At 45.7% G+C, this 27846-nt stretch overlaps 1 protein-coding gene across 1 annotated transcript in view; it reads right to left on the reverse strand.

Annotated features, from left to right (window-relative positions):
• ASZ1 (ankyrin repeat, SAM and basic leucine zipper domain containing 1) overlaps positions 1–27846 on the reverse strand; it is a 1750578-nt gene that overhangs the window by 776517 nt on the left and 946215 nt on the right. The window lies entirely within an intron of this gene.

Consider the following 27846-nt stretch of genomic DNA (forward strand, 5'->3'; position numbering starts at 1 on the left):
CACAGCAGGGGGCTCTCGCCTAAGGGAGCGGCGGCCAGCATGGCGTCTCTTATGGCCGGGCCAGTCCCGAGACCAGGGGCGCCACTCCAGGGCCAAGACCGGGAAGGCCAGGCTGTCACAGGTCACAACGTCCAGCGGACCCCAGCGCCCCAAGGTCCAGCCGCCAATGCCGGGCTCTGGTCTCTGCCCCAGGGCACGCCGCTGCACCCCACCGCTCGCCGGCCGTGCGCAGGATAATGTTCCGACACGTCGGGTCGTCTCAGGCCGCCACCGCCATGACAGCTGCAGCTCGCCAGGTGCACCGCAGAGGATCAGAAAGGGGCCATCTCCATTGCCGTGAGCCGAGCAGGCACGTCTCGCTGTACTACCAGACGCAGCAAAGCAGGAACCGGTGAGTTCTGAGGGGATAACCTGCTATTGAAAGGGTGATACAGGGTTCAGGGCCGGGGAGCCGATGAAAGGACGTCTGGTCAGGTCACCATCTTGGCCACGCCCCCAGAGGTTGTTTTTTAAACGGTTTCGGGTGAGTTATAGACGAGCTAATACATGAATGGTCAGAAATCCCCCGTGATTCGATTGAGGTTTGATCAATCCTGGCTATGGCGTTACCTGAAATGAGAAGGCAGTCAATGCCTAAATAGGAGCTCTGTGGGGATGAGTAGAAGGTATACTCCCTCCCAATGGGATTTTGAAGCCTCCAGGTGTCTATCAAGTTAAAGCGTGTGCAAAGATTTATAATGGCTTTAAGAGAGTTGTTGGAACGGAAAGGACAGCGTGAGTCTCTATCTAAGGCAGGGTCCATGGGTAGGTTAAAGTTGCCCGCTAATCTGTGCATAGCAGTATCCCGGACTGTGTCAATTTGCTTACTTAGATCTTCCCAGAAGTCCAAGTCATCCGTATTGGGTGCATAAATATTAGTAATATAAAATTCTGTATTGGCTTTTGACAGTTTCGTTGTGATCCACCTCCCTTTAGTATCAGATGTGATTGACACCATGTCCATGTTTGATTTTTTTGCTACTAAAGTCAGGACACCGTTTTTCCTACCTATTGCATCTGATCAAGCAACATCATTGAAGAACCCATTTCTAAGTGAGTTCAATTGTTTTGAGTCAATCATCGTCTCTTGTAAAAGGAAAACATCACCTTTCTGTTTATGCATTTATTCAAGGATCTTTCTCCTTTTAATGGGGCGGTTTAAGCCTTTAACATTCAGAGAGACAATCTTGAGATTGATGTGAGCCATATGAGACATATTACCTTGGCAAGTTTGCGCCATCATAGGTGCATTATAAACATTATCAGTGATTCCCTGACTAAGGAGTTGGCTTTGTGCGGTGTACACACTGTTCGAGTAGAGTTTGTAACACCATTTTGTGTTTGAGGTAAAGATAGTGGGTACAGTTGTGTCGAAGTTACAGGCAACGTACACATGTTGAGCATGTAGTCGTGCATATGGAGTTTACCACTTGAAGAGGAACCACCTGTGTATACAAGATTAGCCCTACAACAAATTTGACATACAAGAAATAATCTGGCCCTTGAGATTAAAAACATGGTAATTGAGTAAAACAACATGGCACTTAAGTAAAGAGACATGTCACAAATATGGTTCTTACCATACATTGAGGCAACACTTGTATATTCACAGAGGTATTACTGCAACATATAACTTTCGAGTAAGAAAACATTACACATGAGTAAAGAGGCTTGTCACACATATAAAGGGGACCATACAATGGGGTATCTCCTTTGTGAACAAGGTTATCCCTGCAAAAAAACATAATTCAAGAGCATAGGTAAGGCACTTGAGTAAATAAAACTGTAGGAAATAAAAATGAAATGCAAAAAGAGAAAAACAAAAAAAAACAGGATCCAAAACCCTAGCCCAACGCCCCCTCAACCCCAACCCTTCCACCCAACCCTGAAGAAATAAAATTGACATGAAGACTAGGGAAGAAAGCTCCCCTCCCATGGGAACCAGGTAAGAGACTTGAACGCATGAGTACAAACTGCGGCATGTGCTTTGGTCTTCTAACATTTTGGACTATTGACATAGTAATCTAACAATATCTATCGGCTAAAAGGCCAGTTGGACATCAGTTGGACATCAAACAGAGACTGGACAGTAGGCAATTTCGTAACAGAGCACAACAAATTAACAATAGGTCCCACATCATTATAGAAAACAGCCCAATAGTGGACAGCAAGGGCCAGCTAACTTGCTTAACATTAACAATAACAAACTAGCATATTACTTGATGACCTACAGTGCAGACCTAGGGTGCAGGCCCGAATCATTAACACATTTCACAAGCTTAAGGAGACGTAAATGAGAACAAGTGGAGGACAAGAGAGTTCCTCTCGTCTGTCAACCTACATATGAGAATAAAGAATACAAGAACGTGATCTATGACATTAATACAAGTTAGGTTAAAGCATCTTGCCTGAAGGACAGGCGATGGCCAAGCTGAATATATTGACGCTATGTAGAACATTGGCCCTATGTAGAGCCTTTGTGGAGGAACACCTGCTGAGACAGATGAAGACCAGGAGAGATCAAGTTATGTCACTCACTGTGGAGTTGAAACCATGGATGTTTAAGAATGCTGAAGCAATTAAGGGATTTTAGAAGAAGGCCCAGGACTTGCCGCGTCCATAAAGTAGTCCTCTGGACCGTCAAGAAATCTTCTCAGCTGTAAGTGGTCCATGAAGAAGTGTGGAGAACCTTGAATCATTACACAAACTTTTGCTGAACCTGCAAAAGCAAACTGATAGTTCAAAGCTCTCAGTCTTGAGTGAAGCACCAAAAAAAACTTTTCTAGTATCCACAGTTTCTTTGCTGTGGAGATAAAAATGTTGTTGTTTTTCCAAAGGCTGTGGTTATTTATGCGCATGAAGGCTAGGATCTTTTCTACGTGCTGGTAACGGAGAGGTTTGCAAATTAATGGTCTTGGAGATTTTTGGTTTGCCATGATTCTAGTTGGGACCCGGTGGGCCCTGTCAAACTCTAGGGGTTTACTGAAAGACAGGTTAGTGGCTTGAGCAAACCAACTTTCCAGGAAAGTGATACAAGAACCAGAAGCGTCTTTCTCCCCTTCAGGATTTCCAAAAATTCTTAAAATTCCTCTGCTGTTTCGGTCCTCTAGCCCCGATAGGCGCTTTGTCAGGGAGTCCGTTGAAATTGTTAGACTTTTGAGGGATTTATTCATTTTGGTTCCCGTATCTTCTAGCTGACTGACTCTGCTCTCTGTTTCTGACAGCATAACGTTGGTGTCCCCAATATCCTGTCTGATCGCAGAGAATTCTTCTTTCGTAGATTTTGCGCAATCGTGGACCTCTGCTAGTGTGCTTAATATGGTATCCATTGTTGCACTGATATCATGTTTCCCTTTAGTGGGAGAGTCTGGGTTTGGTGGATCAGCTTTGACTCTCTTAAGGCTCGACTTAGCTTCTTTGTCATTCATTTTTGTCAGTTTATCTTGTAGACACTAGCTAGAGGCCATATGGTGGTCGGTACCACCGGAGAAACTAGTTTAGCTGTTCAGCTGCTTAGTTGTTTAGCGGGTGGAACTGTATTAGCTAATTGGCACATTTTTCACTGTATATCCCTTTTTGGCCCCGTTTGGTTCCGATTGCAGTTGTATTTGCAACAGTTAGCTGTTTGTCACGGATTATTTCGGTTTGTAGCTGTTTGTTATTTGTATTTTACATCTGTTCTTCATGGATCATAGGTCATGGGACCGCATGTAATCCCCAGATTGAAGACACAGCAGATGAAGTCACAACAGCATTGGTTTATAGGCTCAACATGCACAGTATGGATCAATATGCACAAAATGGTTCAGTATTGAGCAGTATAGATCAGCGTGCACAGCAGAGCCAGCAAACACTATCCGGATCAGTATGGAACAGAATGGAGCAGCGTGCACAGCAGGATCATATATGTTGTCGCAATGGCAGGACGTAACAGCATGGAGCAGCGTGCACAGAGGGTCTGCAAGTACAGATTAGATCAATGTGGGCAGCGTGGAATAGAGTGCACAGCAAGATCAGCAGGGTCGGCATGCTCAGCATTGCACGCACAGTTTTGTCCTGAAGGGTCAAATCATACTAGCCAAGCCGAGGATATTAAGGATCCAATCATGTAAATCATACTGGCGCAAACGAGCCCCATTAACCATGTAATAACAGCAGGAATCGCTATAGAACATGTCAGCTGCCATTTAAGGTCAGGCAACTCGAGGCAAAAGCATGACAATAGAAGTGCTTCCACTCAGAGCACATCCTCATCCACACATTGAAAGTTGGAACAAATATGTCATGCACTGTGTTATTTGCTGCATCAAGATGTGTAGCAGATGTATGGCAGTTGAGATTAGGGGACAATATCACATTAATTACGGGCGCCAAGTGACCGCCATTTTGTGCATAGACAGCTCAGCTCCTTCAGAAGCGCTGCGAGGATTCCTTTCAGCGTTGCGGGATTCGTTTCAGGCGACTAAGCCCAGTGCTGTTTCGAAAAGTTGTGGTTGTCGCAAAGCTGCTGTGCCCAACACTTATTTATTTATTACTGCAAGCTTGTAAGCGTTGTGCACACAGAGGTCCCCGTGAGGGGATTGCGGCAATTTGTGGTGTGTACCGGACACACAAAAATCGCAGTTTTTTTGTGCGAGCTGCCTAGCAGGCAAAAGGCAGTGTGTTACTTATGCTAATTATGTCCTATCTCGCTTGGCATCGCGCTTGGCATATTTTGCAGGCATTGCAGTTAGAACTGCCATTACACACCACTACACGGGCTGGCAGTTATGGCGGTGGTGCAACCTTACTTGATAGCTTGTAAAGCTAGAAGGAAATGAGGTCTCTTGGTGTGGCTAAAAAAAAAAAACATCGATGTTGCACCGGACCCCTTTGTAGAATAAACTATCTCCCGTCTCCAAATGTGGAGTGTGCTCGAAGGTCAGAATGCACACTCACTCGTCTCCGGGGGTTGCTTCGCCATAAGGCAGGGATCCGTGGCTGGGCGAGGAGTCTGCCTCCGTTTCTCTGTAAGTCAGAGCACCCCAAATTTGAGGTTACGCATGCCCCAGGAGTTCCGCCACAGGATCGCTGGGGCAGAGGTCTTCAAATGACGCTGAAATTAGATATAGCAGTAAAATCTGGCATAACCCAGGGAGGAGACCAAAGCTCATGCCGCCATCTTCACCGAAGTCCAAACCACACCCGCCCAAGGCAACTGTTTCTATTTGGATTTTTACAAACTGTGCTCAAATATCCTTTCTTACTACACTTTCTGCAGATCTTGTCTCTGGCAAAACAACCAGCATAATCTGCAGCACCAGGCAATCTGATCTTGGATTTAGAAGAATTTGTAGGGTATTGCTTGTTTTTATGATCACGGTCTGAAGACGGGTCTTTCTTTGTCACTACATTTACTGTAGCTTCATTTTTCAACTCTAAAGCATGCATTTCTTGCATGCATTTGTCTGACTCCTCAACAACCTTGGCAATAGAAATGGCTTCAAGCAAGGTTGAGTTTCTGGCAGCCCAAAGTTTTTCTTGCATCCTTTTATTTTTACACTGTACTATTAATTGATCTCGGATTAATTGATCCGTCATAGCACTAAAGTCACATTTAATTGAGAGTTCTCGTAGGCGAGTAAACATCTGGTCAACTGTTTTTCTTTCTGAGGTAAAGAATAACATTTTTGGCGCTTCATAACAATGTTGATTTGTTTTCTGTAATACTTGGCAAGTCTCTGTTTAGCCTCAATAGAAGGATTGTCAATAGGCTCAACTTCAGCATCAGTAATCTGAGGAAGAAATTTGAAAACATGTTGACCAGCTTTCTTCCTGGATGCTTGAAACCTAAGACCATCAATGGTTCCGAAAAAACTCTAAAAAATGCCAATCCATGTTACAATCTAGTTTGCGACATCAACATTATCGGCGCCATCTTGTCCCTTTTCAGGCTTGTATGTGCGCGTAAGTAGCAGCCATTTTGAATACCACGGCTCCTCTGCCCACTGCTGATAGCCAGCGCGTCTCTCTCTATCTCTCCCTCTGACCTCGCAAGCAGCCCCCGCACGCTGACAGCCCCCGCTATCACATGCCTGGGCCATAAACCTCCCCTTCAGCGCGATCCTGCCTCGGAGCCACATCCCGTAACCAGCTAACACCTCCCTCCATCCCTTTCATGATCATGCATCCTTTGATGAACCCCCCTTTCCTCTGTGCCCGATTGTCCTGCTCGTTCCCAGGCCACCACCTGGCCCTGCGGATGCAGTTTATTGCCCCCATACAGTAGGAAGCTGCTCTCCTCAAAGGATCTACGACTGATCAAAGCCCCCACCCCATGAGATGCGATCAACTGCACACATCCCGGGAACCGGCGGAATGTCCAGCTGTGCGACAGTCATCACCTACTGAGATCAGGGTGGGGACTTCTACTGTAAATGTGTGTGGGAACGGGCTTGAAGCGGGGATTTCGAGGATGTCTTTGCGTACTTCAAAGTATTTGCCGGAATGTGCCACATGTAATAAACTGTAATAAAGACCATGCCTCAGAGATGCGTTTAGAGCACCTCGAGAAGATACCCTGTTGTCTGATCTGACGTGTTCTGCTCCGTTGGAATAAACTTTTGTTTCCTGCCTTCCAGTCTCCAGCGCCTGCCTCTTTGTTTGATATTTTCGAGTAATTCCGGGCAATACTTTAAGATTTTCGGTCGAAATCGGCCCTACCTTTCACAATTGGCGACCAAAACGTGGAGCCCATCAGCGACACGTGGATCCAGTGGGAGATGTCCGGACGACAGCGTGAACGACTGCAACGATCGGGAGTGCACCTGCCCGATAGACCCTCGTCTGGCAGCCGATCCTCCGAACTTCACCGGTTCCGAACAGACCTCTCTCGAGTGATCTACGGTCCTGACTGGGAACCATCAGGAGTGCCGCGACAATTACGGAGAGTAGAGGACGATCGGGCGCTGGAAGCGGAAGACGAGAAACTGTCCATGCGGTCCGGGTAAGGTCATGTAACACGACAAATTGCGAAACGATTGTTTGAAAATACTAGTATTGCTCATTGATTGTTTGAGATATTCTCTGTCTGCAAACGGGGAAGAATAGAAATATTCTCTCTTCCTTTGCAGATAGTGAAGGGTAGGTAACGCGGACCTTTGTCCCCCGTTGTAATCTGTCGTGCCTATTTTTCTCCCCACTGATTGATTGATTTTCCAAACATTGATTGTTCGAAGTTAATTCTTTGAGATATTCTCTGTTTGCAAATAACGTAGAATAGAAATATTCTGTCTAGTCTTTGCAAGTAGTGAAGGATAGGTAGTACGGACCTTTGTCCCCCGTTGTAATCTGTCATGCCTATCTTTTCCCCACTGATTGGTAGTTGGTTCAGCACGGACCGCTTATTAGAGATGAATCATCCAGCCCCACTGGAAGGCACCCCTAATAAAGATATGTTCACCAAGTATGGACTAGTCGCTGTAGCCTATAGTAAGCTATGGCACAAATATACGAGAAAGGATCAGGAAAGTCAGTGGCCACTGATAGGATCCTTCGATGACGATAAAATAAACGTGCTGGAAACAGCCCTTCGAAACCATAAGACAACGCCTACTATGCTCGATAGTCTCGGCATGTGGCGCAAAGAAGAAGAACAACGAAAAAAGAGAAATTAAGTCAGATTAGAGAAAGAGCTACGAAAAGCAGCTCACCTAGCTGCTAAAAAGTTAGAGGAAGAGATAAAGGAGAGAGAGGAAGCCAAATAGAAGCAAGAGACCGAAACATCGAGCCAGTGTCCCGTTCGAACACCCTCTACGCTCTACCCTGAGTTACCCTCGAAACAACGAGCGAACGATGATTTATTGCTAGGTCCCCCAATCATCTATATGCCCCCTCCGTATGCCCCTTCTCAACCCATAGTTCAGCACCCGCAGCCCCCAAGCACAGGTGAGAATAGTGCCAGGGCCTCGGTCCTCACGACCTCCGCGCCGACCGAGGCTCTTGTACTTGACGCAACGCAGACAGCAACATCAGATAACCCCGAGGCCCGAAAGAAAGATTCCACTAGAGTGAACAGGTTGAGTAAGGATGAACAACCAGGAATCGATAAGATAGTAAGGACACTGGCGGAACGAAAGGAGAGCGAGGAGTATGTAACAGATAAGTACAATTCATATGCCGATAGCCACAGACAACACTTTGTTGTGCGATTTTGTTATCACACCCTCAATACCTACGAGGACCGATACCAAGACAAAGGTCCTGAGAGTAACGATTTTGTATAGGAAAGTCGATATTGGGGATGAAGGCGAGTGTGACGTGACGGACCTCTTCACGCGCACGCTTGAAGTTTTCCGACACCTCACCGAGCAGAGGTTAGAAGCTGAAACTACGACTCCTGTAGCGACCGAACCTCGAATAGAAAAAACTAATACAATGATGCCTATAAGGGAAGCCGCTCCCTACTGGGTTCCCCCACGAGGTCAGGGAACACATGATGACGTTAACCATCAAGATGCGGGAGGGAGGGTAGTTTATAACTGGGTCTACCAACCATGGGATCGACAAGATATCCTGACATTCCGAAAGTCCCTGCCCGATTTACGGAAAAACCCCACTGCCTTTTATACTGAATTAGGTACAGCCTTGGGTTCGACGATTATGACCCTAGCCGACATTGATTTGTTTTTCGGGTTATGTCTGCCAGCTGATGTGTGGAAGCAAATCCGGAAAGTCGACCACCTTGAGCTGTTCGGACATACCTGGTCACAACTCGATGGCATAGACAGACGAGAGCCTGGACAGAAACCTTTGAAATCCATTTTAGAACTCCCAGACAAGATTGTCCAGAAATTGAAAACCCTGATCCCCGAAAAGAAGGTGGACTGGTCGATAGTAACGGCCTGCCGCCAGAAACCCCAGGAAGACGTATCTGAATACTTCTCCCGGTTTGAGACGGTGTTTTCCGATTACAGTGGCCAGGACATGACCACTGAACCGGACATAATCTGTTTGTCCAGAACTATGTTAAAAGTCTGTCACAGGAGGTCTCTCGGAAGCTACAGGCTAGCGAGAGTAGTTGGGTGGCCTCCAAGCCTGCGGCTATCCTTCAGATGGCCCAGTATTATGAGCATAAGAAGAATGAGAATGATAGGGCGACTGAGAAAAAGAAAAAGGACCTGAAGGAAAGGGCGATGATCGCACAGTTGCAAGGAGTGACTATAGGAAGAGAGCAGTGAAAGGGAAATTACCAGTCGAATGCTCCTAGAAATCCACCCCCTAAAGACCGTACGCCCGCACCCTATGCTGGACGTAAAGACATCGACGAGAACCAGTGTGCATTTTGCAAGGGATTTGGCCATTGGAAATCCCAGTGTCCGGTTCTGTTAGAAATGAATAAGAATAGGGACACAAGAGATGTAGCGGGTGGGCCTAGAAACAGAGGACAGGGACGAGGGTCCACGAACGACACCAACAACGACAGGCCAGGCAGACCGAATACATTTGACCGTCCCTGACAGAACCAGTACCAACAGTCTGACTGCGACGACATCCACGACTTCGCATAGGACTGCCAAGGGCAAGGGAGGGATCCAGTCGAGCTCTATGTTGACCAGCAAGGTCCTTATGTCACCGCTAAGGTCCTGGGTACGAAGTCTCCATTTTTGGTAGACACTGGCGCAACACGTAGTGCGTTATTTAAACGACTGATTCCAAGGGCACCCTTGTCTGGCTCATATGTAACATCGATAGGCTTCGATGGAACGCCCCCCACTAATCCCTTGTCCACACCGATCTCCTTTGACTTAGAAAACAACACCACTGACACGACGTTTTTACTCTCATCCAACACCCCTGATGCCATTATGAGACTTGACTTACTGAAGCATTTCCGAGCTACTATTAGGTGTTCGCATGACGTTCGAGTCTTTTTGTACGATAGCCCGACTCTGCTCAGACTCTGTCCCACCCGACGCATGTTTTCCATCACTAATGCTGACCTGTCCATACTCGACACTCTACCCCCTTATCTGTGGGCCAAGACTGACTTGGACGTAGGACACATGATGATCGACCCGGTGCACATAACTGTTCGACAAGATGCAATACTCCCAAAACTTCCACAATATCGGATATCGCCCGAGGGCGAGAAGGCATTGGTAAAGATTATCCAGTCCCTGATAGATGCAGGAGTGGTAGAGGAAGTAGTTAGCAATGTTTGCAACAGCCCTATCCTACCCATTGTAAAGAAGCAGGGTGAGGGAGATGAGAAAGCGTACCGCTTCATCATCGACCTACGAGAGGTCAACAAAGTGGTTATACCTCAGTACCCCGTAGTCTAAGACATCACCACTATTCTGACTCTGATTCCCTCCACTGCCACCACCTTCACCGTCATCGACCTTAAGAATGCTTTCTTCTCTATCCCCATCCACCCAGACAGCCGCTACCTCTTCGGCTTCACCCTAAAAGCCCGCTCGTATAGATTTTGTCGAGCACCCCAAGGCTACACTGAAAGCCCTAGCATCTATAGCCAGGCCCTCAAGAGACAACTGGACGCAGTCCAGTTACCGGATGGAGTGGTGTTGATACAATACGTCGATGATATCCTTTTGGCTGCCGAAACCACTCCACTTGCAGTCACAGCCACCATCCAACTCCTGTACTTCCTCGCAGAAAATGGCTACAAGGTCTCCAAGAAGAAGTTGCAATTCTGCTTGCCCTAGGTCACTTATCTAGGCCACCTCTTGTCTAAAGACGGGAGAAAGCTTACACCCGATCAAATCCAGACCATTCTAAAGACCCCTGTCCCTAAGACCCAGAAACAAGTCCGCTCCCTGCTAGGCCTCACCTCCTTCTGCCGACAGTGGTTGCCAAATTTCAGCCTCATTGTGAAACCACTGCTTGACTTACTGGCTAAAGATGTTCCCTTCCCGCTCCCTTGGACCCCTGAATGCCAATCCTCCTTCAAAGAACTATGAGATGCCCTCTGCTCAGCCCCCGTCCTAGGAAAACCCCAATTACACAAAACCCTTCTCCCTCTACACTCACGAAAGGGAGGGGTGTGCTTTGTCTGTCCTGGCCCCAAGCAACGCCCATGTGCCTACTTCTCTGCCACTCTTGACCCTGTAGCCAGAGATTTGCCTGCCTACCTTTGAGCTGTAGCTGCCGCTGCTGCCTCTATCCGACAAAGTGAAGGGATCGTGCTCTCGAACTCCCTCACGGTGTTAGTACCCCATGCGGTCGACACTCTCCTGAACCAGACTAAGACGCAACATCTGACTAGTGCACGACTGACTGGGTACGAACTGACTCTGCTTGCACCCCACATCACATTGAAAAGATGTACCACGCTGAATCCAGCCACTCTGTTGCCCCTACCTGAGAAAGACCCCAATGTGTCCCCTATACATGACTGTGTGACCCTCACGGACGAACAGACTAGGTGTAGGGTTGACCTTCGAGACACTGCCTTCCCAGACCCTGACGGAGAACTGTGGGTGGACGGCTCTTGCATAAAACTCCCCAATGGTACCACCTCAGCTGCTTATGCAGTTACCACAGCCCGAACTGTAGTAGAGACAGCCCACATCACACAACGAACTGCACAGGCAGCAGAACTGATTGCCATCACACGAACATGTATCTTAGCAGCAGGAACAACAGCAAACATTTACACCGACAGCCAGTACGCCTTCGGGGCAGTTCATCATTTCGGGCTCTTGTGGAAGGAGAGGGGATTCCTGACCTCACACGGCACCCCCATCCTACACTGAGATCTAGTCTCCGCCCTGACTGAAGCGGTCCTCCTTCCCAAGCAACTTGCAGTAATCAAATGCCAGGCACACAAAAAGGTGACAAACATCATTGGGCAGGGGAATGCATTGGCCGACATCACTGCCCGAACCACATCCGAGAATAGGACAACGACATGCATGTATGTGACCAGGTCACAATCAGAAAAATGGACGGACGCTAGGGAAACTATTAGGGACATCCAGATGGCCAGCTCACCACACAAATTGACTGAATGGGCACGGGTGGGATTGAAAGACGATGAAGGCTGCTGGCGAACAAAAGACACAAACAAATGGCTGCTACCCAACTCGTACCTGATCCCCCATACTGATCATGGCACACTCCCTAGCACACATAGGATCTGCCCCTATGGCCGAACTTGTCTCCAGAGTTTGGCACAATGACAAGATTACAGACTCAGCTAAACATCTGGTCCAACAATGTCTGATATGCCTGCAACACAACCCTGGGAAAGGAACTGTAGTACCCCGGGGAGGGTTTGGGGTCCCCAATCATCCATTTGAAGTCCTACAGATGGACTACATCCAACTCGAAAGATGCCAAGGCCTGAAATACATACTTGTTGTCGTGTGCGCATTTAGCAAGTGGGTAGAAGCCTATCCAACTCCCGACAACACTGCCATTGCCACTGCAAAGGTATTACTGAAAGAATTCTTCCCTTGCTACGGCCTTTGTCGAATTTTGTGGAGTGACAATGGCCCCCACTTCGTAGCCGAGGTTATCCAACTCATCTTGAAGGGGTTGGGTGTAAAACAAAAATTTGCTGGAGTAGTTGAACGACATAATGCCACACTGAAGCTCAAACTAGCTAAGATAGTGGCTACCACAGGACTGAAATGGCCAAATGCCCTCCCACTGGCATTGCTATCAATGCGTTCCACCCCCACCAAACACCATTTGACCCCTTATGAGGTCGTTTTCGGCTGACCTATGAGCATTTGGTCCGCACCAAAACCGACATCCATTCACGACGTCCCGGACGTCCTAATGTCGGACTATCTATACAATCTGACTAAGACACTGTCTGTTATCCATCAACAGGTGCTGCAGGCCATCCCTGATGCTTCCAGGGGCCCCGGACACGAAATCCAACCCGGTGACTATTTATTAGTCTGGAACTTCCAGCATGCAAAGAGTCTGGGACCCCGGTGGACAGGCCCCTGGCAAGTTTTGATCACCACCCGAATAGCTCTTCGAGTGGAAGGAAAGCGTAACAGGCTGCATGCACACCACTGCAAGAACATCTCCTCAACCCTGACGACGACCAAAGACGTGGCTACCCAAGACGGACCATCCCTGAGCTGTTACCCTGATACAGAGACACTTGAACTGGCAGAATTCCCCGATCCCACTGTACATCCAGAGAAGGGTATAACCTGCGACGAAAGGAGGGAGCTTCGGCTAAGCAGACCACTGACTAAGTTACAATTCTCAGAGCGGTGACCTAACACTACTAAGGCTGCCAGGAGAGAAGCCAAACGAAGTTTGTGGTTCTGCCCGCTACCGAGCCCCTTGAAGATGATGGAAGCGCCCGATATGAAGATGATGGAAGCAACCGGACATCCGAAGACCCACTACAGAAACCCAAAGACTGACAGAATTCACAGCTCAAAGAATATTGCTCTCTTTATCACCCTTCTCTTTTGCCTCCTCCTCATGACCACCCTCTGGATCGTGGAAGAGAGCGCACCAGCTCATAAGACATTTCTAACCACTGCACAGCCTACCACAATGAAATAACACTACCTGGTCTCTCTTTCACCTCAACTCCGAGAAAGATGTAAGGAGTTTTGGAACAACTTCTTCGTGCAGTTGCTACACCAGCACAATCTTGCCGCCAATGCCACAAACTGCTGGATTTGTGGGTTGTTACCCCACGCCACTGGACATTCTATCTCCTTCATTCCTTCACCTTTCTCCGTTCACAGCTCCTGCCTTGCTTAGCTGATCCTCTTGCAAGAAAGCTACAGGGATAATGCCACTTCCAGCATAACTATGGCACACTTCTATCATGGGGTCTGGCAGAACAAAACAGGAAGAACTGCAGCCCCCTTTTGCCCTCTGACATACAACGACTCTATTCATATGGACATCCCTGCCAAAGAACGGATTGAAATGCAGGTGTTCAACAACCCAGCCAGACCCACCTTCTCCTACCTCTGGAAACGAACAGCTGCCACCCTGACTGTGGCCCTGTCTGTCGTCAATGTCTCGGGCCTTGTATGCATCGAAGGCCTTGGGACACAGCTGGTAGGCCACAGCGCTTGCCGCATCACCAGAACTTTGGACTCAACTGATCCACCCTCTTTTGTCACTTCTCCGAATATGTACTTTGTTTGTGGTACAAAAGCCTACACTTGGCTCCCCAAAGGCTGGGGGGGGGTACCTGTTACATTGCCTTCATTCTTCCTCCGACCTATGTGGCTCCAGCAAACCATCACCGACAAAAACGAGCAAAAGACATTGAACAAGCCGACTCCACCGGAGCACAGTTCCTGGACACAATGAAGGGACTTGTTCCACTCTGGGGTCCGATGCCGAACAGCCGTGCCATCCGACATTTGACCCAGGCAGTTGAAACGACAATAAACATTACAGCTGGCATCCTCACAAACAATACAGCTGAGCTTCAGGCGGTCCGCCTGGTGGCTCTTCAGAACCGCCTTGTTCTAGATGTGGTTCTAGCAGATCGTGGAGGAGCATGCCGTATCATTGGGTCTAGCTGTTGCACCTACATACCGGACAATTCACCCTCAATTTACAAAGCCATTGAACACCTCCACAAACTTTCCTCAGAAGTTCATCAGGAACAAGAAGAATGGTCGCTTGGGAGTTGGTTCTGGAGTGCCGTAAAGGACTGGGGGTGGAGGTTGTTTATGATCATATTGATACCGATTGTCGTAATATGTGGATTCTGCCTGGGTGTTCAATGCTTGCCACCCCTGGACTCACTTTGTGCTAACTGTATCTGCCCCAAGACTTTGGACTTTGAAGCGGAGTGCATGAAAGCTTTGTATGAAGTAGAAGTTCGAAATATAAAGGGGATAGATATAGATTGACAAGCTGGCTAGATATGTTGAAAAGGGAGGACTGTTAAAATCTAGTTTGAGACATCAACATTATGTGTATAAGAGGCCAGGCCTCAGAGATGCGTTTAGAGCACCTCGAGAAGATACCCTGTTGTCTGATTTGACGTGTTCTGCTCCGTCGGAATAAACTCCAGTTTCCTGCCTTCCAGTCTTCAGCGCCTGCCTCTTTGTTTGATAATTTCGAGTGGTATGAGAGGCAGCTAACGCCGGGCAATACTTTAAGGTTTTCGGTCGAAAACGGCCCTACCTTTCACATCCATTCCTCCCATTCGATAGAAGGTATATACCCTTCAAGTAAAAATGCAGGCGGTGGAGAAATCGTTTGACTTGCAACCATACTGTATGTGAGATGAGATGTATAAAGACACTAGTTTGAAAAACAGATGACAATGTAAGAAAAAAACAAGGTGAGTAATACCAAGGGCAACCAACAAAAATGATGAGGTATGCAGATCACCGTGTAAATCTGCAATAAATTTGTAATATGAAATAGTATTAGTAATAGTACAAATAAATATGAAATATAGAACACAAATGGTAACAGCAATAGGTGTGCAGAACACCATGTAGCTCTGCGTTGTATTTTGTAATTCAGCACTGTAAAAATGTAATTATAATAAATATGGAGGTATGTAGATCACCGTATGGATCTGCCAGGAAGGTGTGCACATAAACGTGTAGATCTGCTAAGTGTTCTAATAATACTCCATGAATAATACTTGATGCAGCTTAAAACGTGCCAACAGAGAATTGAAGGTAACGATGTAACCAGTAATACCGCTGATGTTAAGAGAAATAGCTATAAAACGGCTGCCACGTTGCGTGTTGATGTCGGCAAAGGCACAAAAAAATAGCCAGGTCCAAGATGGTGGAGTTGTAGCGTGTACGTGCCAATGCCACCAGGAGCAAGGTGAAGGCAAAGGCAATAGCGTTGACGTTGCTTAGCAACATATAGAGAAATGAAGATCGTGCGCAAACATGCAATGGCTTGGAAGCGGGGATGGCTGTACCGCTATTAAAATTAAAAAAAAACAGTACATCATAGATAAAAAATGACGAAGGTGGAGCTCAGCCTCACCAACCGAACTTCACAGGAACAGATGCATGAAATCCCTTCAGACACCAACAGCTGCGAAGAAGACGCTTGGATTCACTCCCCACGGGTGAAGAGCTGGAGCAGGCAATGGTTGCCAAAATGTTCAAGTGAAATGGACGAGGCGAACAGGTAAGTTGAAACGCAGTAAGTTTATTTGAGCTCTTCAGCTCGACGGGGATCCCAGCCTACTGTCCACCTCAACCGCCTCTCCTAGAATGTGGTACCACCGAGGAACTCGGGGAAAGTCCAAAAAATTCTGGCTGATAACTGGAAAATCCTCAAAGCTGACAACATAGTAGGCCCACGCTTAAAATATAGACCACAAATCACCTACAGAAGGGGCAGGAATCTAAGAGAAATGCTGATAAAGGGAGACATCACTGAGAACAAACGACATATACAAGGCCTTAAGGGTTTCTATCCATGTGGCCACTGTAAGGCCTGTAAAGCAAGTGTAATGGTGAAAGAAGTTGACATGCCAGGCAGGGAAGAACCGAAAAAGATTAAACAGTTCCTGACATGCAATACTACTTTTGTCATATAAGTCCTTGAGTGCCCCTGCAAACTCAAGTATGTGGGCAGCACCACATGCATGGCAAAGAAAAGAATACAAGAACATCTTAGGGCCATCAAACATGCAGATATTCGATATCCCATTGCGAGACATTTCCAAGTGCACCACCAATCTAATAACTCCCTACTTAGATATTTTTTGGTGGAGTAAGTTAATATTGGAAGAAGGGGCGGCAACAGGGAGTTAGCCCTTAGGAAAAAGGAGTCACGCTGGATAATGGAACTCGAAACCAAATTTCCCGGGGGCACAACTTAGATGAGGAACTTGCGACTCATTTACACATGGACTACACCTGCTTTATGCCTGTTTGATTCTGTATTGTTATATATGCCTTATTTAGACCACCAGAAAAAAGCCAATTATGATCCAATTAGTATTGTTCTCTGAACCTGTGTTAATCAACTTAGAAACTGTAGAAGTTGTCATAGAACTGTACAATTTTATTGAAGAGATTTTATTTGTATATCTGTATGTTTTCTATAGGAGAAACAGAAGAGAGATTCACTTCTGTCACGTTCACCTCAAGGTCCTTAGACCTTTCCTGTCATCTGGATGAAAGACACTAGCACCTGTATGAAAGATTTTCACTCCATCACTTTCTTTGCACTGTATTCTGTGGTTGAAAGGCATGGTACATGATGATTTTGATTACTTTCCAGATATGAGGAAACTGCACTGAATTTTGGGGCACTAGACCCCTTAACATCAAGGGCAAGAGGTCACCGGAATACATTCTGGTAATAATGCAAGTCCCTTTATAAACATTTGCCTATCCTGTTTGCTGTACCAGCAATTCAGGTAGTTGGTTGTATATGGCACTAGACCGACGTAAACTCTAGACACATTACCCTTTGGATATACAGCGCGTAAAGCTTCAGAGCACGCTCTAACGAAAGATAGCTCGCTCTGTATGTATGGGCACTAGTCGGAATGAAATTAATAATGCAGTATAACTTAAATGCAATAATTTCGCCATTATTTAGGCTCTTATTTGAGTACTTTTTATTGGTTGATAGCACACTGCATGTTTACTGGTAACTAACTCCGTTCCAATATGGCCGATGGGGTCACAGGAAATGTCATGTGACTTATTAACAACAAAAGAGAGCCTACAATTGTGAATTGTTAAACAGTATGTCTCAAGTGAGGAACAACAACACAGTGAATAAATTAAATTAAGTGGTCAAAAAACAAGAGAAAAGGTTAAGACGAAAAGATTATTCTCTAAAAGAACCCTCACTCACCCTGGTGGTGACATGCTTCATCATGGGGTTCAGGCACAGGTGGGGCCGACTATCCCCACCTGTGTGCCAAGACGCCTGCGAATGCAGCGGAGCAGGTATGTGTGAGAAGAAGTGGTGTATGTGATCAGTGACAGGAAATAAGTGTAATAAAAGATCACAGCTGTGCCTCAACAAACTTTATTAAGGGCCAGTTGTTCACAATAAAAACAGTGAAGTTACTGGGATTTATATTAGAATTCCAGTGACTTAGTGTGGGTGGTCAACCTGTTTCTGCTGGTTAACGCCATTTTAGCTCAGCTTTCATCAGGACCAAGATAAAAAACAAAAGAAACCGTCCTACGGGGGTCCACGCACGCTAAGGCGTGCCCACACCGTTAGGATTATAGAGAAAAGACAAGGAATTTATACTCTCCTCTATACACTCACGGTTTTACCCGTCGTCAATGTTCCTGCTAATCATCAGGATATACTCTGTAAAATGATCAGAAAAGAGACATATGTATTAGATGTATCCTTTATAGTTAATTGACCTGCTAAGTAAATCCTATTCCAGATAATGTTTTTCTTGCCCATTACAATATTTTGACAAATATAGACGCTATTTTGACAAATACACACGCTATTATGAATCTACATAGCATCTCAACTCCAGTGGAGGCATGTATCTTTTTGATTCGAAATTTATAATTACAATACCAGCTGTGCATACCATAAAAATCTTAGTCCTCAAAGCCAACTTTCGAAGGCCACAGAGGCCAGATAACAGACCGAGGTAGAACGAACGTAGTCATTTCTAATGCACTTACGGTGCTTGCAAAATCAGCATGCCTCATGGGCTCACAGTGTTCGGCATCTTTTCACGTCCAGCTCCGTCTGATAAAAACCAAACAGAACGTGTAAGAAAGAGCGAGTTATTATCGCTACGATTTTAGTATGCATGCTGTGAGGACTGCCCTTCCGTGAAGTAAGGCGCATCCTCCCAGAAAAATCGCGCATTGACTTACTATGTGCCGGAAGACTCGCCGCCCGAAACCTGGTGTTCTCTCCACTGCAGCCCGGATCTTACCATACGTGCTTTCTTCCTGGTTTTTAAAGTTCAGTGTTTGGCGCGTTAGCGCGTCATCGGTCATGTGATCATGACATTGTCACGTGATCGAGGTGTTGATACATACAATATTTCATTGCGTCAGATGTTAAAGAATCGATTGTTCAATTGAATATAGATCAGCCGATCTAATAGTAATATTTGTCGCTTTGGACACTGAAATGAATATTTTATTTTATGTCAAACCCTTTGTAGCGAGAATACACTTCCGGTATTTTCAGATCGGAAGTCTAGACCGCTAACCCATTGCCAGTGGTGAATCCAAATTTTAGTGATTCCTGCAAGGTGTTTAATGCGTACTATGGTATCACACAGTTGATAACATTATAAACTGACAATAGTGACACAGAATGTGAAAGGATTCAAATTCAGAAATTTATTTATTTATTTATAACATCGCGAACTTATAACAGTTCCTGACCGGATTCTAGAACCGGCTCACGGCATTCCAGGATCCATCTGGAAGCCATTAACATAATACAGAAATTGGTCCTGAAGAAGGTTGTCTATTGTTAGCCCGTAACCGAAACGCCGCGTCGACCCATGTTCTTTTGAACTTTTAACCGATGTTTATTTCATGTGACTTTTAATGTTTTTAATGAAATGTTTAATGTACTATATGTATATTTTTTAATGATTTGTTATCACTGTGATAAAATGTTTACATCTGAATAAATACACCAAGTATATATATATTTTTCCAAAAAACTACTTTCTGGTTTTCCATTTTTTATCTTGTTTTGATATTATGCAATGTGTGCCATAGTGGTTTAAGCTTGCAACTCTTGGTGGTTTAATGACTATATTAGTTGGCCTATGTTCTGTAATTCAGCCCTCTGCATCCTATACAATTGTGTGATTGGTATTGCTAAACATCAAAAACTAACTTGGTACCATTATTCCACTCCTTACCAATTTAGTGGTAAATCTGTGGGACAATTGTTGTTTACAATATATCTCCCCTGTCCCAAAGTTGACAGATAAGGGGGCCTCCTTTTTACTTTCTTTGATACAATAGATGTCAGCCAACTGACCCTTGGACTTTTGTCATGGGTTCAAGTGGGAGTAGACCGGCCCCCCTTCGGGTCTCCACAAAGGTTTCAAACATGTTTTATCCAGGAAGAATTTTTTTATACTTTAGAGAGGTACCACTGATACCTCTATCTACCAATCTGGATAACAGGTGCTTTCTTCCTCTTGTTCTTCCACAGTTCCAGATATGTTTTGAGGAGGGTGCGAACGGATCCCACATTTATACCTGGCACTAACTTGCAGGTGGGGGTATCTCCAGTCACCTGCCTAACCAATAGGGGAACACTTACTTTGCACACGCTGCAGGTAAGTGGTTTTTTTTTTTTTGCTTGGAGGGCTCTTAGTTCCATTTTGGCAAGCCCGGGCCTGCTTGGTGAAGACTGAGTAGAGCAATCCCCCCCCCCCCCACCCCCCACCCCCCCACAGATTTGTGCATTGCTGCATTCATGTGAGCTGGGTGGGACACATACTGGAGATGAGGAAGGGACTCTCCCTTTACATTTCAAAAGGGGCCAGGACAATTCTGGAAAGGAGATTAGGCTGATAAGAAATCAGAACTTGTAGGACTGAGAGACCAGGATTAAGTCTTTGATGGACAATTCACTGTGGCCGACATCCTGGTGTGAACTCTGCTCACTCCCATGAATTGAGTTGTGGGCCTATCAGCTTCAGAGTCTTGCTTGCTGTGACAGACATCCTTTCATGACGAAAGTAGAAAAGAGCAATCTACACTTCAAAAGAAGCAGAACCCCAACATAAAACTTCCAAGACTCAGACCCCAAATCGCATTTGGTATCTGGAAAAGTACTATAAGAAAGGGAGGTTGAGACCTCAAAATGTGTCATCAGCCAAGCAGCCAGACGGTCTGTGCGAGGAGGGGAAGCTCTGCAAGACTTCTGCTAGTGACCAGTACTATGGGGTCCAGGCATGCTAGTCTCCCTGCTCTGTGAGGCGGGGACATCACCCAGGGAAATCGAGACAACCTGCCCGGGAAACATGGAGCACTACTGCCTGCCTATTTTCCAAGACCAGTGTACCTTGTGATTGAAGAGTGTGTTGGAAGAAGCATGGTCCACAGAGGATCCCTACCATGTGAGGTGTAGAGATGTGGCTGTGCACCAATCAGGGGGTTGCCCATGTACAGGATCGTTTTTGGCGACCTCGTATGCCAGGAGAGCGCCACTGTAAACCCAGCCGAGTGTTGAGTGCTGTGTGGAGGACACCAAGTTCACACTGTCTCATTGCGATGACCCCATATGCCAGAGGGGCCACGTTTAAATATTTGTGTGAAGAGCGTGTCAGGACTTGTGAAAGCCTTAGCGGTGACTCCATACGCCAGAAGGGGCTGCTGTGGTGTGGGTGACAGCACCAGAGGAGACGTTGTTGTGTACTAGGTATGCGGCAACCCTGTGTGCCAGGAGGGGCTGCTGGCACTGAATCACCAAAGACTTTGGGCTGTCGCCCAGTACTGTAGTAAGGCTGTGACCAATGGGTCAAGCTTCATTGCACAATTGACCCAACTAATCCCCCCCGAGGACCAGGAAGATGCTGAGGAGGATGCAGACACTCTCGCTGGGCTATAGTCCGGAGGTGAAGAGTCGAATTCCTCCCCAACGCTGCGGAGAAAGTGACTTACCATGCCATGCTCAAATCGCTGGGAAGAGCCAGCCATGCCGCTCAAAAGAGTGAGCCTGCCGGGTGCTGTTGTGCGTAACCCAACCAGCCTGACCTCTCCAAGCAGGACTCATGAGTGTCAACGCTTAGGGCACCCAAGATTTACTGTATCTCTGTATTGGTAGAACCACCTCCCTAGAGAAGTTAAGCCCAGTGACCAAGCCACAACTACTATTCTAGAAGAGCTCCAGGCTGGAGACAGACTTTTCATGAAATAGCCCCTTGCCATTGAAGGGCATGTCCATGAGTGTGGGTTGGACATCTCCAGATAACCCCACTGAACTCATTGAAGCATGACGTGGTGGAGTGACAACCATGTCCTAGAATCAAGCTACAGTGTCTGTAAAATCTAAGCCAAAGGATTTATTTAGAAGCTTCAAATCCCATACATCGACCAGATATGAAAAGGACTTTATGTGGTTAAGGAGACTGATAAGAGTCAGTTTTACCAACTCACAGGGCTTGGATACAGTAACCAACAAGGTACATGGCATTCGATGAATGGAAGGATAGACTGCCAGACTTCACACCGCTAGAAGAGCCAAATCTTTTAAGAATCGTTACAGTATCTTCGAGATTCAGGTGCACATGTTATTATATTACAAGAGACCCATTTGATCCAAGCCGAGATTGATGTTTTACTGAAGGCGAATAAATGGATCGATTTTGCATTATCAACATCGCAGTCTCTGACCTCTAGAGGAGTTTCTCTCCTGTTTAAGAAGCAACTTAGGGTTAGAGTTTTGGATTCGATGGTGGATCCATTAGGAAGATGGGTTATTGCCTCTTTTGTAATTCTGGGCGCTTAACTGACTATTGTAGGGTACTACGGACCCAATCAAGATGACCCATCATCCTTGGAAGGCATATTCTCGCATCTCTTGTCGTTTCCTGAGCCAGTGATATTTGCTGGTGATTTTAATATTGTCTTAGACCCACTCCTAGACAAATCACATAATAACAGATCCCGGATACCATCTAAATCAAGATCTTATCTGTTGGATGCTATGAAGCAATATGGCTATGTGGACATTTGGAGGTTAAGAGCAGGGCAACAGCAGGGTATCTCCTTTAGAAATTATAGATACCATCACCAGTCCAGGATCAATTTTGTATTAATTAATCAGAGGTTAGTAGATGCTGTTAAAGACATCCAATATCTCTCACAGCATTTATCAGATCATTCTGCAGTCTTGTTGGATCTCACGATCACTTCCTTTACTCCGATTAGGTCTTGGTCATTTGACCGTACTCTCCTATCTCATCCTGAAGATGTTACCTTTTTAAAGACTGAGGTGGCCTTTTTTCTAGAAACAAACATAGGCTCATCTGGCATGGCAGTAGTATGGGACTCTTTGAAGGCATTCTTGAGAGGCCTTATACCTGGTAAAATGTCCTATAGGAGGCGGGTGTACAGGGAGGCAGTGGCTTCAGTAGAGGCAAATATAGTTAGGACTCAGTTGGACATCGATGCCAGCTCTGCCTCTGCGGAGGTTGATCAAACTCCCTTGCGGGGCAGGCTACTTACTTTAAAGGGTCAACTAGCTTCGATACTCAATCAACGAGTACAAGAAAGGTGGGATGCCAGTAAAATTGCACATTTTGAATATGGGGAGGGAGCTGGGAAGTTACTGGCGTGGAAAACAAAAACGGATCAAGTCCGTAACATAGACCTGATCAAGGTTAATGGGCTTCCTCTTTCGTTAGACGTCGATATTAGGTCAGCCTTTAGGGACTTTTACTAATCCATTTATTTAGAGGACAAGAGGCCTGAATTAGGTAACATCAAGAACTTGCTTAGTAAAATAACCCTCCCGAGTCTCTCAGAAGATCAAAGTGCTATGTTGGAAAGTAGAATCACTGAGGATGAAGTGAGGGAAGCCATTCGGACTGCTAGGAAGGGGAAGGCATCAGGGCCGGATGGTCTTCCGGCTGAACTATATAAAGTTTTGGAACAGGAGTTTGTCCCCTTTTTAGAAACTTTGTTTAATGAGATCTTACTGAAAGGTATGCGACCTCCAGTCTCATGGGATAACGCTTCCATAACAGTAATTTTAAAACCTGGGAAGTCCTCATCTGCTTGTGCCTCATATCGACCTATTTCGATATTAAATGGGGATTATAAGATATTCTCTTCAATTTTGGCTAAGAGATTGGCACTGGTCGCTCCTACCATCTTACATGGTGATTAGAAAGGGTTTGTCAAGGGAAGGCAGCTCTATGAGTTAACTTTTGATCTAGTTGGAGCAATAGATCTTGCAGTGTTACATTCTCTCCCACAGGCGGTGCTCACGTTGGATGCCGCTAAGGCCTTCGACAGGGTCAATTGGCTATACCTGTCGGAGGCCTTGGCTAAGTTCAACGTAGGCGAGAAGTATCGACAGGCCATTCGCCTTCTCTACCAGAATCCTAGTGCCTCTGTCTTGGTCAATGCTGCATTATCGGATTCTTTTACCATCACCAGGGGAACGCGGCAGGGTTGCCCGCTCTCTCCACTCCTGTTTGACTTGTATGCCGAACCTTTCGCCCAGACTTTGAGGGATAACTTTGACATCAAGATGTTCGCACAGAGGGGGTGGGAGAGAAAGGTGGCACTCTATGCCGATGATATTCTGATTTACACCTCTGACCCATCGTCGGCCCTTCCTGAAATATTTAAGTTGGCTTCAGAATTCGGGGAGGTGTCTGGATATGAAATTAATACACTAAAGACCAAAATGCTGATTTGGAACATCGACCAGAGCTCTTTATGCTGTAGCATTCGGCCGGGTAAAGGACTGAGGTATTTGGGACTGGATATTGTAACCGATTTAGATCAGATCGCTTCTATAAACTTCTCAAAAGTGGCAAAGGAATGCCGCAAGCTGCTTCAATCATGGGCTCATTTGCCACTTTTTTTTACTGGGTAGAGTTAACCTTGTCAAAATGTCCATTTTGCCAAAAATTTCATTTTTGTTTAATACTATCCCGCTATATTTTGATACTTCCCTTATTAAAAAACTTCATTCTGATATTAGTATCTTTATTTGGAACAAACGTCTCCCAAGAATTTCCTGGAAGAAACTCAGGAGACGTAGGGAAAAGGGAGGTCTTGCTGCCCCCGATCTTCAGGCTTACGCCTGGGCTTTTCAGCTATCTCACGCCAAGGTGTTATTAAAAAAAACAGAAGGTTATGGAGTAGGGTCCCTTTATCTAATGTTGCTGAAGGCAGAAGGTGTGGCTCAGTCCGGATTTCTTTTTAAATTTGGGGATCCCAAGTTCTTTAAAAAAGTAAAACTAAAAATCTTGCGAGGTATGGCTAGAACTTGGGCCCAGATAGCTAAGGCAATCAAATTAGGGTATTATGGCAGTAGAACACCTCTTTGGGACCTCCCAGTTGGCCCTTCCTGGCAAGATGACGCCCTTGCAATACCAATAAGAGAGGCAGGCTTGGAGGTCTGGGGCGAATTATTCCATGAAGGCAATCTGCTCCCCTGGGACAGTTTAAGCAATAGAATTGGCTCGAATTTCTCCAGGCTTAAATACTTGCAAATTTCCAGCTGGTCTTGTGCATATTCTGCTCAGAATCAGCGGAGAAATAAACCCCCTTTGGGAGCATATAGTTATCTTGTAACACTATTAGTTGATAAACCTCCAGTCAAAAAGGAGATCTCAGTCTGGTATAATTTAATTCTGGAAGAAGTAGACCGTGAATTCATACTGCCGGATACACTTTGGTCCCCGTTTCTGCTCAAAGTTAACTTGCAAGATCTTTGGAGCACGTCATGTAGAATGATGTGGGACATTGTGAAACCTGCATGGCTTCGCAGGAACCATCTTTTTACCATTCATCGAGCTTACTATTCACAACTTAGGTTGTCAAAATTTTCATCTGGAAGTACAGCGGCTTGTGCGAGATGTGGGCTATTTTCCGCCTCGGACACTCATATGTTTTTCGACTGCCCTCATCTGTCTCAATTTTGGAATGATATAAGCAGCTGTCTTTCTGCCTCGGTTGGCTCCAATATTGCCCTGAGTCTTGTATCAGTAATTTTTGGTATTGTGGAAGGAGTTCCCCCTTCTGAGAGGAAGTTAATTTTTTACTCTATTTTGCTTGCTAGGAGGGAGATATGCAAGAAGTTGAAAGACCCTTCTGCCTCTACTATCACTGACTGGTATAATGCCACCTTGCAGGTCTCTAAGTTGGACTTGGCCAGAGCATGTAACCCAGAGAAAACATCCTTCTGGCGTTTGTTGAAATGGGATCATTGAGTGTCTGGGGTTTTTTTTCCCCCCAGGTCCAATGATTAAGCCACTAAGCCCAGAAATATGGCAAAGCTGTATATAAATGCTTACACCAACATTCTGGCTGTACTACGGTTACCTCTGTATGGCTCTTATCCAGGTGATCGTTGTCGTTGAGGCTTAGTTGCTGAGGGACTAGGTTCAGGTTCCACTATTGTCCCCTCCAGTTGATATAACTGTGGCAGCACAAAGCTTATTAAACTCAACAGATTGCTTGTTTAGAATTTGGGTGGCAAATGAGGACAAAAAAAAAAAAGAATCTTTATTCCTAAGTCGGCATGGGAGAGGAATTTGAATTTAATTTTACAAAAGAGACTTGCACGACCGGACTTTTTGGCAAAGGGTGTGATGACAAAAAGTTTAGATCACTCAGAGCAGGTGCCACCTAGATACTGGACTGTGAACTTCTGGCCTAGAAAAGAGTTTTTACCAAGCAGCCAGGAATAACTGTAAAAGTATTTCATTGAAAGGAAGTACAAGCTGTGAGACACAGAAAAGGGCAGCGAGATCTCAGATAAAATTTTAGATTAGGTTTTCACAAAGAACACAGTAAAGTTCAATGCTTCCACTGACTTTTGTAACATATCAGTGAAAGAAGAGACTTATTCTGGGAGAGGCCCAGACAGGTGACTTGTATCCACTTCTGGAGAGGTATACAACCCACTTGCATTTTGAAAGTCGCAAAATGGCCAGCATCCGTGTTGTAGGAAGGAATCAGGCTGGGGAGGGAAGGATGTTGTCTACCTCAGAGTCTTCATCATGAGTTCCCATAATCCTTGAAGCATCAGAGTTGAACCCCAATACGCAACTTTCAGGACCCGGGGAAGATATTGTGCAAAGGGATCATGTTCAAACCAGGCTTTAACATTTCTTTCACAACCCAGATGAATTCAGTCGAATTCAAAGGCTGTGCCAAAAGGAGCTTCTATGTCTGTATTGACATGGCAGGTGTACAAGAGTGAACAGGGTCCTGTGCCTTAAATGGAACAGACTTCTTACATGGTGCTGAGGTCGGAGCATGTTGAAGAAGGGTTTCAAGGTGACGTTGGGAAAGAGCCTCTGGATTCACAAAGCCTGCCTAAATCGGCACATCCTAGAGTGGCGCCCCGGGAGCCTTAGAGCAGTCCTGAAAAAGTCCAACCTAGCCAGCTAGTAGGCTTTTGCCTGCATGGATTCAGCTATGGATTAGTAAATTCTTATTTCATCTTTTTCGATAGGGAAAGGCACTGGGCTTTCAAATGGTCCAAGGAACAGAAGTATTTGCTCAAGGAAGAATATGACTTCTTTCTATGGATTGTTTTCGGGAAGACCTACTCAGTATCATTTTCAGGAAGACTTACCTGGAGGGGAGGACTTGGGCATGCCGCTGTGGGTCTTGACCTGAAATTGTTTTTCTTACCACTGTCCAATGGCATTCAGGGTCATCAATAAGCTGGTAGTGGCATCATGATCAGAGACAAGATACCATAAGCAGATGTCATGTAAGTGTGAAAAGGACATTCTTGAGGCATCTGAAACAGTGTTCATTCCTGAAATCTTACAAAGAAACATTTGACTTGCTGCCCAAAGCTCATTACTTTTGCTGATGAAGAGCACCAGACCTGCATGGATGATGTATAGAAAGACCAGAACAGTAACAAAGTCAGCATGGCGGTTGGTGCCTAATGTACTCCGTTGGGCGTAGTGCCGGTTGAACGATATCTCCCATTCTCAGTGTCAGATGATATGAAACAATCTCTTTCGCTTGGTCAGGATGCAACTGATCGGTACCTAATCATTAAGCTCAAGTTAAACCAGTTATCTTTGTTATCCAACTATTTGATGCAGTACAAAAAAATGATGATAATGTGTCTAACATGCCCATGTGGAGTAAGCCAAAGTTAAGATGATTCAAATTACTTTTGTTGTAA

The sequence above is a fragment of the Lissotriton vulgaris genome, chromosome 1_1 (genome assembly GCF_964263255.1).
Source record: "Lissotriton vulgaris chromosome 1_1, aLisVul1.2, whole genome shotgun sequence".
Classification (NCBI taxonomy): domain Eukaryota; kingdom Metazoa; phylum Chordata; class Amphibia; order Caudata; family Salamandridae; genus Lissotriton; species Lissotriton vulgaris.